The sequence below is a fragment of the Hipposideros armiger genome, unplaced genomic scaffold, assembly GCF_001890085.2.
Source record: "Hipposideros armiger isolate ML-2016 unplaced genomic scaffold, ASM189008v1 scaffold_549, whole genome shotgun sequence".
Taxonomy (NCBI): Eukaryota; Metazoa; Chordata; class Mammalia; order Chiroptera; family Hipposideridae; genus Hipposideros; species Hipposideros armiger.
In genome coordinates, this window is record NW_017731899.1 from 172,544 (window position 1) to 184,880 (window position 12,337).

Below are 12,337 nucleotides of genomic sequence, written 5' to 3' on the forward strand. Positions count from 1 at the left end.
ACTGTTCTGAGGAAGAAGAGGGTCCTCTCTTTCCCAGTCTCTTCCTATGGCCTTTGGTTGTGGATTTTCTTACCTCTAGGGGAAGCCATGAGCCAATCATGAACAGTCAATTCAGACCCAAGTGGCTGTCTCAGTGGGTTGCAAATCAGGGCAGGGTGGTGGAAAAAGACAAACAACCACCTTCAGCCGATTCCTGGAGACCAAGCCACCAGTGAGCTGAACGCAGTCATTACAACACGCCCTGCTCAGCGGACACGCACTGTCTCTCTCTGCCCCAGAACCTGGCATCACGGGGTCAGCCATCAAAGAACAAAATCCAAACAGTCTGCTTACCTGGCAGCTGTCTTCCCTGCATCTATGCCCCCATCCCAGAACTGGCCTCCCTGAGCCTTTCACTTTTCTCACTTGTTACCTTGTGTTTGCTTTTCTTTTCACTCAGGAAAGAGGACAATCAGCATAATGGCTCCCTTGTCATGGCTGTGATACCAGAAACGAGGCTGCCAGAGCTACGGCAAGCTCCGCTCTCCACCCCGGCTCCCAGCGCGGCCTCAGGCCCCAGCCCAGCATGGCAGAGGCAGTGTGGGGCAGGGCAGGTCACTGGGCTCTGATGCCAGAGGACCTGGGCTCAAGCCAAACAGCTCGGCCTCTAGAAGCTCGCTGAGCAGGGTTAACTGCCCAGCATCCCTGGGGGTCCATGTTCTCATCTTGGAAATGGGGATTCTGGCCCCATTTCTCAGGATCTGGTGAGATAAGACACCTGAAAAGTGCTTTGTACACTGGGGAGGGCTAGGCGAATTTGGGGGTGGGGGCAAGGGGCTCTTCTAGGGCTGGCGGGACCAAAGCCTTTGAATCCCAGTGTTGAGGTGGAAGCAAGCGATGAGGGCTGTGTTCATCCTATCCTTCTCTCCTTCTTTACTTTGTTTGTTTGTTGTTGTTGTTGTTGTTTTGTAAGGTTCATCACAGAAGTCTTCTGAAAATTGAGTTGAGAGGAAATGCCTGCAGTCAGCTGCCCTGGAAGGAGGCCACAAGATGGGGATTTTTCTGGGAGTAACTTGCCACTTGCCTCCAGCACAACTGGTTAGCTCTTTCCCGCTGAGACTCCACTACATAAACGGAAGGTCAGGAAGCAAGCATCATTTAGGTATTCATTCAACAAACTTCATATAGCACTCACAGTGTGCGAGAGTCAGTGCAAAGTGCTGGGAGTGGGTAAGGGTGGGTTTCAGTGCTGGTGAGGCACATTGTCTGTGGGTTTGGACAGACAGACTGCCCGTCGGTGCCAGGCTGACTAAATGAGCCACATAAACTCTCTGAGCCTTAGTTTCCTGGTTTACAAAATAGGAACAATAAATAGTACACACCTCAGAGGGTGATTACCAGGATTAGATGAGATGTAGTATGTGCATAAAGCATTTAGACATAGTCATGAAGAGATAGATGGTGATGATAGTGGTGACGGTGAGGTGATGATGATGGTGATGATAGTGGTGATGGTGAGGTGATGATGATTGTGATGATGGTGATGGTGATGATGATGGTGATGATGGTGAGGTGATGATGATTGTGATGATAGTGGTGATGGTGATGGTGATGGTGATGATGATGGTGATGATAGTGGTGATGGTGAGGTGATGATGATTGTGATGATGGTGATGGTGATGATGAAGATGACAAATTTCTTGCCTTGGTAAAATCACAGCTCACTATAGGAACACAGGTTGGGGACGTGAGTTTCATGGGGGACCTGGGTAGGAGGCGGCTTCTGGAGGCAGTGACCCTTGAGTTGTATGAAAAAGGGAAGGGAATTCACCAGGTTATCAGTTTGGATGGACTAGGCCTCTGCTACAGTAACTACAACCCTGAAATCTCAGGGGGTTGACACATACTATTTATTTCTTGTTCTTGCACAGGCTAGATATGCTGAGAGACTTGTGGTCCAGGTGTTCTCTTTGTAGTGACTCAGTGATGGAGGCTGCTTTGGCCTGGGGGTGGGGGTGGGGGTGGGGCCCACCATCTCATCAGACAAAACATGGAGAACTCCCACCCACTTTTCTGTCCTCCAGGCTGAAATTACACGCCATCCTACTGCCAGTCCATTGGCCAGAATTTTCACGTGGCCCCATCTAACTGCAAGGAGGGCTGGGAAATGCAGGGAAGCACACGGATACCCGGTGAGCGATAACTGTGTCTGCCATGCAGAGGGGCCATGCTTCAGAGCTCTGGATACAGTGGATTGGGGTGCATGGCTGGAGCAAGGAGACCCACTGGAGGCTGTTGCAGGGATCTGCGTAAGGGGAGTGGAGGCCTGAGCTGGGGCCATGGCAATGGTGCAAGAGAGGAAGGGACAGGTTCTTGAGCTGTCAACAAGTGTAATAAAGACACTAGCTGGACGTCAGGGCAATTCCCAACCTCCTCACTTGGGTGACTGGCCTTCCCTGAGACGGGGTCAGGGATGCTGGGGCAGCTTTGAGGAAGATGGGGAGCTCAGCGTTGCATCTGCCCAAGAGGCAGCAGGATACAGCATTCCAGGGCTTAGGAGAGAGATTTGGGCTTAAGAGTCATCAACCCACAGAACATGGCTGTCCTGCCCACCTCCCCAGACCCCACATCAAGCACCGCCTGTCGGGCTCAGCTGCCCTCCTCCCGAAAACCCTTGCTAAGCAAGGCCTGGAGGCGGAGAAAACAGCCAGTCCTGAAAGGACAAAGGGGAGGCTGACAGATTAGAAAGGATGTATTATCTCTATAACTGAGGCTCTGAACCTGGTGACCAATTCCTAGCCTGAACACATCCAATCCCGGCTGGGCATGGGGGACAAAAGTCAAGGTGCTGACGATGGCAGGTGGAAGTACACTTCTAACACAAGAGGAGGGCCAGGGCCCATCACATCAATTTAATGGTTTCCAACTGTTGAGATAATTGAAATGCGATTAACCCCTGGTCTTTGGTCTTTGGGATCTGGAATCCAACATATTCTAAAGGTCTCCCCTCTGAAACTGGCTCTCTTACCTGGCCCTCCCAGATTCACATAAGCATCATAAGAAGCCTCGTACATTACTGAACAGTAGAGGTAGCTTTCTGTACCCTAAAGTCCTCTGTGCTTTCTGTTTCTAGGCTGTCCTTTGTCATCTCAAGGCTCCTTTCAAGTCAAAATAGACACATGGTTCAGCCTCCAGGGAGGAACCCTGAACACAGGTTAGTCAAAGATAATCAGAGGCGGGCTCTTTGCAAATCAACACCCGCATTTGATTGCAGCCATTTTGCAGATGGGTAAACGGAGGTGCAGAGGGGTTAAGTCATTTGTCTGCTTCATCCAGCAGAATCATGTCAGGGTGAAAATAGGAACCGGAAGTCGGGCTCTGACTGTGTAAACCATGGCTGCCCTGTCCTCTGCAGAGAGAAGCCCTGCTAGCAAAACAGAGGCGGGAGCCCCACTTGAATAATCTCCCAGGCTTGGGAAATACAGCCGCACTTGTCCGAGCCTCTCTGCCCCGTGAAGGCCCGAGCGCCTTTTATTAAACAGAGGACTATTCAACAATAAATATTTCTCACACACAGCCAGGGGAGTTACCACAGCTGGCTCGTGCCCAGCCTGGCTGAGTCAGCAGGAAATTAGCCAAGGTGCAGAAAACCCTGTGTTCTGTGGCTTTGGCGTGTTGATATTTTTTAAACACCAGGCTGGAAAGCAACAAGGACTGAAAAACACCCATGAATGCCAGCACCCCTGTGGATCCCCGATCCTGGGAACAATGGGTCAGGATCCTAGGGTGCCAGGAATCTCCTGTGGAAGAACGGATGAGTGGGTGAACATTACAGGGGGTTGGGGAAGGTGTCCAGGGCAAAGCTCTTTCGGCTGCAGTTCCCTTATCTATAAAATGGGTCGAATAATGTCCACTCCTGGGGCTGCTGTGCGGCTGAGATTTGCTAAGTGACGAGGGCTTAATAGGGAGAGCATTAACCTTGAATTAAATCCTCCAGGTCTAGTTAGGACTTTGCAGTGCTGAGTCCTTGGGCAAGACCCTTTCTCTTTCTGAGTGTACTGCTTCATTTATAGAACGTGCGTTAATATCTCCCACATGGAGTTTTAACACATAAGGTATAGGGCCCCAAAGTCCGAAGGTGTTTGTAAATTCTAAGGCCCTACAGATACCAGAGGTATGATTGATTTTGGTGCTGTTACTGTGGTGCTTTGTCTGGGGCAGGTCCTGGCTGAGGTCCTGAAGCTGTATGTGGGATCTTGTTTATTTGCTTTAGGCTCTTAGCCGAGACTGGGGACAGTGCTTTCGCTGGGGCTTAACAGAGAAGGACTGGTTCTGTTGGTCCCTTCACATAATTAATATTCCATATAAGAATTATGCAGTCGTTTCTATGAATATCTGATTCCTTGACTCTTCAAATATCAGCTCAGCTCTGGGGCTGACTTGAAAGAGGAACTAACTGTTTTTACAGCGACCCCATCAGGAGGCAGCTGTAGGCCCTGATCACAACCTAAGTAATGACTTCCTTTAGTGACAGTATGCATGACATAGATGTGGGCGTCAGTGGTTCCTGAAGGAGGAAGAAGTTCCGCTCAATTCCTTTAGGGGCAAATATCCAAGGAATTGACTTCTGAGTCCTGAGCCCCTGTGAGGCAGGAGGGAAACCCTGTGCAAAGGTTGCTTTTAGCTAAGCCTCCAAAAGGAAGCTTGGTGCCCAGAGAGGCCCCTGAAAGGAAGCACAGGGCCCAGAGAGGCCCAGAGGCCCAGCCTGGGGTGAGGAAGATCAATGGTGTGTGTGGGGGGGAGGGGAGAGTGACTCAAAAATCTTTACCTCCAACGCAACCCCGGTGGGCACCTTGGAGAGGCACGGAAGGACTGGGACTGTAGATGAGGTCCTGCCTCATCTTGGTGCACAGACAGTGGGTCCTCCTGGCTCTGGAAAGATGGACCCCAGGTCTGCATGTTCTGCACAGCCTGGAGGCCTCTTGGTCCAGGAGATGTCCTCACTTCCTGGCTTCTCGGGGCCCAGACTCCTCCCTCCCAGAATTCATCCTGCTCTGGAGCCAACCAGAGGCCAGAAATATCACATCTACCATAATACAGCCTGGCCTGGGCCATGCAATAAAAGGAGCAAACAAGAAATGACAAATGGTCCTGAGGTCTGTAATGGTAACATTGTCACCTGAAAATGCTCACAGTCCTTGTTGGCATGTGCTACTGGTGCAAATCAGGATCCAGGTGACTGGGGGCTTCCCAGGCTCCTGGAGGAGACCCCTGAATGAGTGCTCCAGCCGTTCTGGTGCTGACTGGTTGCTATGAAACTCTCAGGTGACATCTGGCCCATTTCTGGGTTGGGGGAAGAGGTACCCTGAACAGAGCACTGATTCAAGGGGAAGTGGATCCCACCCATCTCCTGCTCTTCTATTTGCAAAGCTGTGTGCCTTTGGCCAATTGCACAAGCCTCAGTTTTCTCATTCTCAACGGTAAAATGGGGCAGTATCCCCTTTGCCCTACCTTGGCCCTCACAGGACCAGCTTAGCTGAAGTATCCGGAAGCCACTGGCACAGAAGCACAGACGTGGCAGCCTGTGGACACCTCTCCTGCAGTCTGACTGAGTTGACTCCCACTGTATTGCACAATTTTTTTTTTCTGATTTAGTTATCAATCAAAGACTTTTTTGAAACATTGGCCTATTTTACAATAAAACTCAGTTTTCTGGCTACCATGCCCCATCTAGCAAGAGCTGAGACCCTGAGACCTACCCAGCTGTTTCCTTGGACAGGTGTGTGTATTCCACGGTGCCTCAGACCCCACCATTCCCCACTGGCCACCTCTAGTCCCCTTCATCAGTGTCTTGGCCTGAGAGGATGTACAAAGGCCCCAGGAGAGTGCCTGGCATAAGGTCAGTGTGGGATAAACATCCGCGTCTTCTCTCTATGTAGCAGTGAGGGCAGAAAAGCACCCTGGGCTCCTGGGAAGAGACTATCCCTTCTCCCTCCGCTGCCTCCCTCCCCTCCCCTCCCTTTTCATTCCCTCCCCTGTGGCCTCAGCACAACTAGATATGTGGCCTATCTTCTTGCTCTGCCCATATGCTGAAAGGTGCCAGGAGGCCCAACCATGGGCCAGAATGGCCCGCAGCTCAATTCTAGATTGATGGACCAGCCTCGAAGCTAGCCTCCTGTGGGTTCCCCCAAAGCAGTCCATGGGTTTAGGCCCCTGAGTCATGCCTTGGTTGAGTACCCCCATATCAACCTCCCCAAATGCTCAGGATGCCTGAGCCTTAGGAGATGACGAAGCCACCCGCAGTCTCCTCCTAGGCCTGGGGAGGGGAGGCGGAGGGACAGGAGGAGTGCTCTTGAGTACAGTCCCAGAGCTGTGAAGCAGGTCTGGGTTGGCCCCAGCAGTCAAGCTGGACAGGGAAGGGGTACAAATCACCAACAGCCTTTGGGAGCCTCCGCATGTGGGGGTGTCATTCCCATTGTGCCCCCAGCGTCCCTTTGTGGCATTTGACTGCATTAAACGCTCACCCAGGAAAATGAAATTTATTCAGGAGGCTCAGGTATTTCACAGCTGGGGCACGCGATGCTGCTCTAAATTTCCCAAGTCAACAGCTCAGTTTTGCTGTTGAGTGGGCTGTGGATCTTACGACAGAAGCAAGTAAAAACGCTACCGCTGTAAACTTGATCTTATTGGCAAAATGTCTATTATGCAGCTAAAAACTTCTGGTTAATAGGTGCTGCCCTTCAACGATTGGTAGCAACAGAGTCTTACACGATGAGAACAATGACATTATGTCTCTTTCATCACCCATAGGTTCTTTGTGTTGCTAATTACTGGCCATTCATGCCGTCCTGGCCTCAGACACTGCAGAATAAAGAGCGGTACCATCTCCCACGATGCGGTCATCACTAAAATCACTTGGGGTCCTCGTCTGATTTCCTTCAGGCATTTCTGTCTGTGCTTTTAGGATCCCCAACCTTCATTGGTGGGGATGGCGTTTGAGTCTAGGAAATAGTGGAAATCTTATCAAGTTAAGTCTGGTGGATGAGTCGCTAGTCAAGCCGGGAGATTCCAGTTTTAACAGGACATTAACAGGACATGTACTGGGCGTGTTCGCTGTGCCAGGCTCTCACTGAGGGCTGGGAAAGCAGAGACTCGCGGGACCCTGATCTTGCGCTCCAAGGGCTGCCGGTCCCTCGGACTTCTCAGGAGGAAACTGCGAAATAGAGTTCTACAAACTCTCAGCCATGGCAGCATCTTCGGAATAAAGAACTGTCCCTGGTGGAACCCTGTTAGCGTCGACAGCTGTTGTGCGAACACCCAAGTTTGGAGGTTTGTTTAAAACTAGCCCCATTCCTCTCTTCGCCGAAGTGTCCATGTAGTGTTGGAGTCTGCAGCTTGAAGGGACCACTGTTTGTTAGCGTCCTAAATCCAGTGGAGGTTTTGGAACCGGGGGTAGGAAATTTTCACAAGAACCTAAATTTCACATCGATTTGTGATGGATTCACATACCAAAACCGGCTTAAAGTGCACTTAATGGATGTGTTACTGCAGAAGGAATCTGTCTAACCAGAGTATTTCTAAATTTATGAAATTGACATGCACTTCAGGTTGCCGAGAAGTCTAAATTTGTCAAAGTCACAGGACCGGAGGCAGGTCCATGGCAGAGATCTGAAGCCAGGTCCACGGAGATGAATTTGAGAGCTCGTGCACTGATCCCCCAGACCCCCCTCGCACCTAGGTGTGGCCCTCCCTAGCAGAGGGAGCTCTGACACCAGCGGCAACCCACGCCTCATGCTGTCCCCTTGGAAACAACCTCCAATGTGGGGATCAGGTAAAGGTGAATTGAAACCTCATCCCAGTCTCTGCAAAAGTAACTGAAAATTAACAGGTTAGGTGATGACTAAGGCCTTTGGCATCTCAAATGATTTTTCCTGCAGGGGCACTGCGTTCTGATAGGGGAGACCTGGAAGACCCCCAATGCTCCAGCCTCGATGCTTGATGCTCTCGTGGTGGAATGACAAAAGGCAAGGTTGCAGCTGTTGAGCTGAGGCCTCTAATGAGTAGCGCTCAAGGCCTGGCCTTGTCTCCTTCCCTCCTAAATTGTCTGCTGTCCTCACTTTCAAATTATTGGAACGGTTCCCAGAACTGTGACCCCCATCCCTTAACCCCCTTAAAGTGGACTTCCTGCTGCAGTTCCTCCTGAATTCACAGCTCTATGAAATGCCAGCACTGCAGCTTTCAAGGTCCTGCTACCTCCAGTTGAGAAACGGAGGGCCAGACCACTGGTGGCAGGAGTGGAATCTGGTCTTCTGAGCTTCAGTATGTCCTGAGCACCTAGCACATACGCGGCACGGAGAGTGACCCCAGCTGTGTCCATCCCTTTTCTCTCTTCTTGCCACACTTTCCTATCAGGTGTGCCTGCCATTAACTTGAGTCCAATGGCACTAGCGCACACTAATGGGACAGGGCTGGCCTTGGCCCTTTCCCCACGTTGTTTGTTTCCTGAGCCTTCGTCTCCTCACCTGAAAAACAGGGATCAATAATATTGGCTCACAAGGCTGTTGTGAGGGTCAAATGATGCAGCACGGGGAAATGGTTAGCTGAGTGCCTGTCATATGGTGACTCTGTAGGTCCCAGCCTTAGCAGGGGATGGAGACCTGATCATCTTAGTGGCTCCAGCACTGGCTCCAGCGTGTGGCACAGAGCCAGGTGTTTGGGGACTGTCTGCTGAATGAATGAATGAGTGAATGATTGTGATTTTGGGGATCATAGCAGACCTCTGGTTTTCCAGTTTCCGGATGTCCTTGCTTTGTCTCTACAGGATCTTTATTCAAGTAATACTTGTTCACCAATTCAATAAATCAGTTAAAAAACAGTTATTATGTCACTGTTATGTGCAAAACTACTGTGAATAATGTTGATTACTAATAAGAGCTCGTATTTCGGAGCTCTTACTGTGTCCCAAGAGCTGTGCTTTGTATTTGTCAAACATTTTGTCATTGATCTTTACACCAGCCCACGGAGGGAATGTATCAGTCAGCTACCGCCACAATGATGCTGTGTAACAAACTCCGATTCAGTGGCGTACAACAAGTACTTCTCCCCCTTGCTATGTGTCTGTGGGCAGCTGGGGCGGCTCTGAGTCCAACTGTAGGTGGGGTGACTTGGCTCCAGGATGCAAGTTGAGTTCAGGTCTGCTCCACATGTGTTTATTCTAGAGCCTTGCTGGAAGAGGCCGAAGCTTCTTGAGACATGGTCTTCTCATGGTGGACCACCAGCACACAGGAGAGCAGGCCCAGCCCTGCAACACATTTCAGGCCTCTGTTTCAGTCACCTTCCCCCAAATCTCATTGTCTAAAACAAATCATATAGCCAAGTCCAAAGTCAAGGAATGAGGAAGTATATCCCATACGTTATGAGGGCGCAGAAGAGTAATCCCTCCATGGGCTCCATAACTCAATCTACCACTAGGAGGTGCTATTATTATAAGCCCCAAACTGAGGCACAGAAAGGAGAGTGACTTGCCCAACGTCACTCAGCTAGCAGATGTGGGAAGCAGGGTTTAAACCCAGGCAATTTAACTCCAGAATTATGGAGACCTAAGAGCGTATACTTAAGGGGATTTATTTGTTTTCTCAAATTATCTGCATTGTTTCCCACCCCTTAGTTGCCGATGTCAGGCTGGCACTCATGTCTCTCACAGCTATGTATCCGTCTGTCCATCCATCCACTCATTCACATACGTGTAGCATCTGGGTGTTCTCTCAACTCTCCAGGATCACAGGCTCAAGTGCAATTCTTGGGCAATTTTTTGAAATTAAAGTTGAGGGGGAAAATCGCCCTCCAGTTAATCTCAGGCACGTGTATAAATACCTTTGGAAAGTCCCCAGTGGAATTCGCATCAAAGCGGCACCTTGATTTTACTTAAAAACAATTTGCTCCATGTCAACTGTGATTTCTGACACCTGAATTTGAAAGTGATCTGGGTGGGCCCAGCGCCATCTCCATAACGGAATCATGTGTTTACTTGGAGGGAGAGGAGGAAAGACGGTGGTGTGTGTGGTTGTGGAATAATGTTCCACACACCCTTACAGGAGGGGATTTCCTTTTCGCTCTTTCCATAGAACCTTCCCTGTGTTTGTTTAAACCCATTGCACACTCTGGTCTGACAGCTGCCTGGCCCAGGGCCTTCCTTGCAGACGCATGTACAACCAGCCCCTTTAACAGCACCCTGCACTATGTCCCCCATGCAATTACTTGAGTATATAAACCTCCCTGAAAGGCAGGCTTTTCTTGGGAGCTAATAAATAAGCCCCAAAGCCACAACATGTGTAAGACCTTGAAAAATGGCATCATCATCTATTGGGAATTATGAACCCTGCAAAAAGCAGCTCATTGTATTTTCAGAAAAAAAGGTTTTTGTTTAAAAAAATAATAATGAAAAAAAAATCACCCAGTGGAGTCTATATGGAAAAAAGCAATCCAGTCTGAAATTCTAAGGCTGGTCTCTCTGCTGCATTAATCTTTATTTGTAGATTTTATGTAAGAGGTACTATTTGCAGAAAAACAAGATACAGGTTGGGAGAATTCCCCTCTCACCGGGTCTTCCCATCTGCAGTTACAATCCTCTGGTTGTGAGTGACCTCTGCATTGATTGCCAGGGATGCAGAACAGAAGTTGATGACCTCTGGTTATCGTTCCTGGGGGGTGAGATGAAGCCTCACGCAAAAAAGATGACATTTTTTTTCAGAAAAAGAGGAAAGGGGAACAAGGCACTGTCAGGAAGCACCCCTCAGCGGTGTGCAGCACTCTGTTTAGGAAGCGCTTTCAGCTCCACTTTTGGTTGCTTTAAGTATGAGGGTGCTGGACTGTGGCCATGGGGACCTAGGCAGGCAGAGAAGGCTGTGTGACTGAAGACAAGGATTCTTCTCTCTCCCTTGGACCTGTTTCCTGAGAGGCTGGGCTTGGTGCTCTAAGCGCCCCTTGAGTCGAGTCTTCCAGAATTCAAAGTGTCTTTTCTTTAACTAATGGCGTCTTCAGTCCAGAATCCCGGGAGTAGACCACTGATGCCGCTTCCGTGACCTCGGGCAGCCCAGGTGGTTTCCTGGAGCAGCGGCCTCCTGGCCACTGCGGCAGGCAGTGGCGCTCGGGGTCCCGCCGAGCCTTCCCTCCGGGTAGAAGCAAACACGCTGGGCCCAAGAGCCCCGAGAGCCTCCGCGGGATGCAGACATACAACAGAGGGCGCAGAACCCACCAGCGCCGTGGCCTTGAATATCAATGTATGGACTGGCTCCAGACCGCCAAGTTGGTTAAAAATGTCTCTGGCAGGGTGTCGCCGGCAGACTTTAGGGGTCTCGGTTTGCTTTCTATTTGGAATCACCGCATCGCACAAGCCGTGTTTACTTGGGAGGGGAGGGGGCGGGGACCAAACCCACCGCTCGGCGCGCACGCCTTGATCTCACATTCCAGACTCGAGCTGTTGTGTGTCAGCGCGACATGGGGCGGGGGGAGGGCCCTCTTCGGATGTTTCATTCGCCATCTGCACGTCACTCCCAAACTTTTCCTCCCTGCGTTCGGGGAATCAGGTTGACGCGCCCTGGATGCGGGGCTCGAGGTGCAGGGCTGGGCGCGCTCCCGCGGAGCCGGAGCCGGAGCTGGAGCCGCAGAGGCTCCCGGGCTGGACTCGGGTTTCTCAGGTACAAGTTGGGTGCCAGGCGCGGGGGTGGAGGCGGCGAGGACAGGCGGGAGTCCGGCCCCGGGCTTGGGGCTCCGGCGCCCCTCCGCGTTCCGGCCGGTCAACGCCGGCGGCGGCGGCCGGGGCCGGGCATAGGGAGTCCGGGCCGGCGGAGGCTGCGCGCAGCCTCACTCCCCGCGGCGCTCCCGGCGCGGTGGCGGCAGCGGCGGCGGCGGCCCAGGCAGACAATGAACTTGCGAGCGCGCCGAGCCGAGCCGAGGCAGGTTTGGGCCCGGCGCCCCTCGGCCGGGTTTCCCCGAGGCGACCGCGGTGCTCAGCGGGGGGCGTCCCCGCGCCGCCGGTCCCGGCCGCGCTCCTGGCGCTCCGTGCTCTGGGGACACGCCGGGAAGGGCTGCCCAGCGGCGGCGCCCGAGCTTGCACGCCCCTTCCCTGGCTCGAGAGAAGGCAGCGGGAGATCGGGGACTGAGGACCTAGCGATGGGGTGGTGGCGCTGCGGGCAGCTGGAGGCCTGCGGGGGGCGCCTGCCGACAGCACGGGCGGGCTGTTCAGAACAGTCCCGGGAGTCGGCGCCTCCGCGCCACCCGGCTCTGGGAGATGCAGGCGGAGGACGGACGGACAGACAGACCAGTGCGTCTACAGTGTGAGCGCGCGTAGGGTGGGGGT

The 12,337-nt window shown here is 52.0% G+C and overlaps 1 protein-coding gene and 1 long non-coding RNA gene across 6 annotated transcripts in view; both read left to right on the forward strand.

Annotated features, from left to right (window-relative positions):
• Positions 1–837: 837 nt before the first annotated feature.
• Positions 838–9,145, forward strand: LOC109396925 (uncharacterized). 2 transcript variants are annotated; one of them, XR_002126942.1, is made up of 4 exons: positions 838–1,118; positions 2,064–2,171; positions 3,113–3,193; positions 6,790–9,145. It is a non-coding gene; the product is annotated as an uncharacterized LOC109396925 (long non-coding RNA). The 2 variants fall into 2 exon arrangements; XR_002126943.1 differs by lacking the exon at positions 6,790–9,145 and adding an exon at positions 5,759–5,859.
• A 1,389-nt stretch (positions 9,146–10,534) lies between these two features.
• Positions 10,535–12,337, forward strand: part of CHST15 (carbohydrate sulfotransferase 15) — a 75,893-nt gene continuing 74,090 nt past the window's right edge. Inside the window, exon 1 of one of the 4 annotated variants that reach the window (XM_019669177.1) lies at positions 10,535–11,258. The gene's annotated coding sequence lies outside the window, so the exon portion shown is untranslated. Of the gene's footprint in view, positions 11,259–11,282; positions 11,676–12,043; positions 12,315–12,337 lie in introns of those variants that run through there. The other 3 variants (XM_019669174.1, XM_019669175.1, XM_019669178.1) reach the window with 3 other exon arrangements.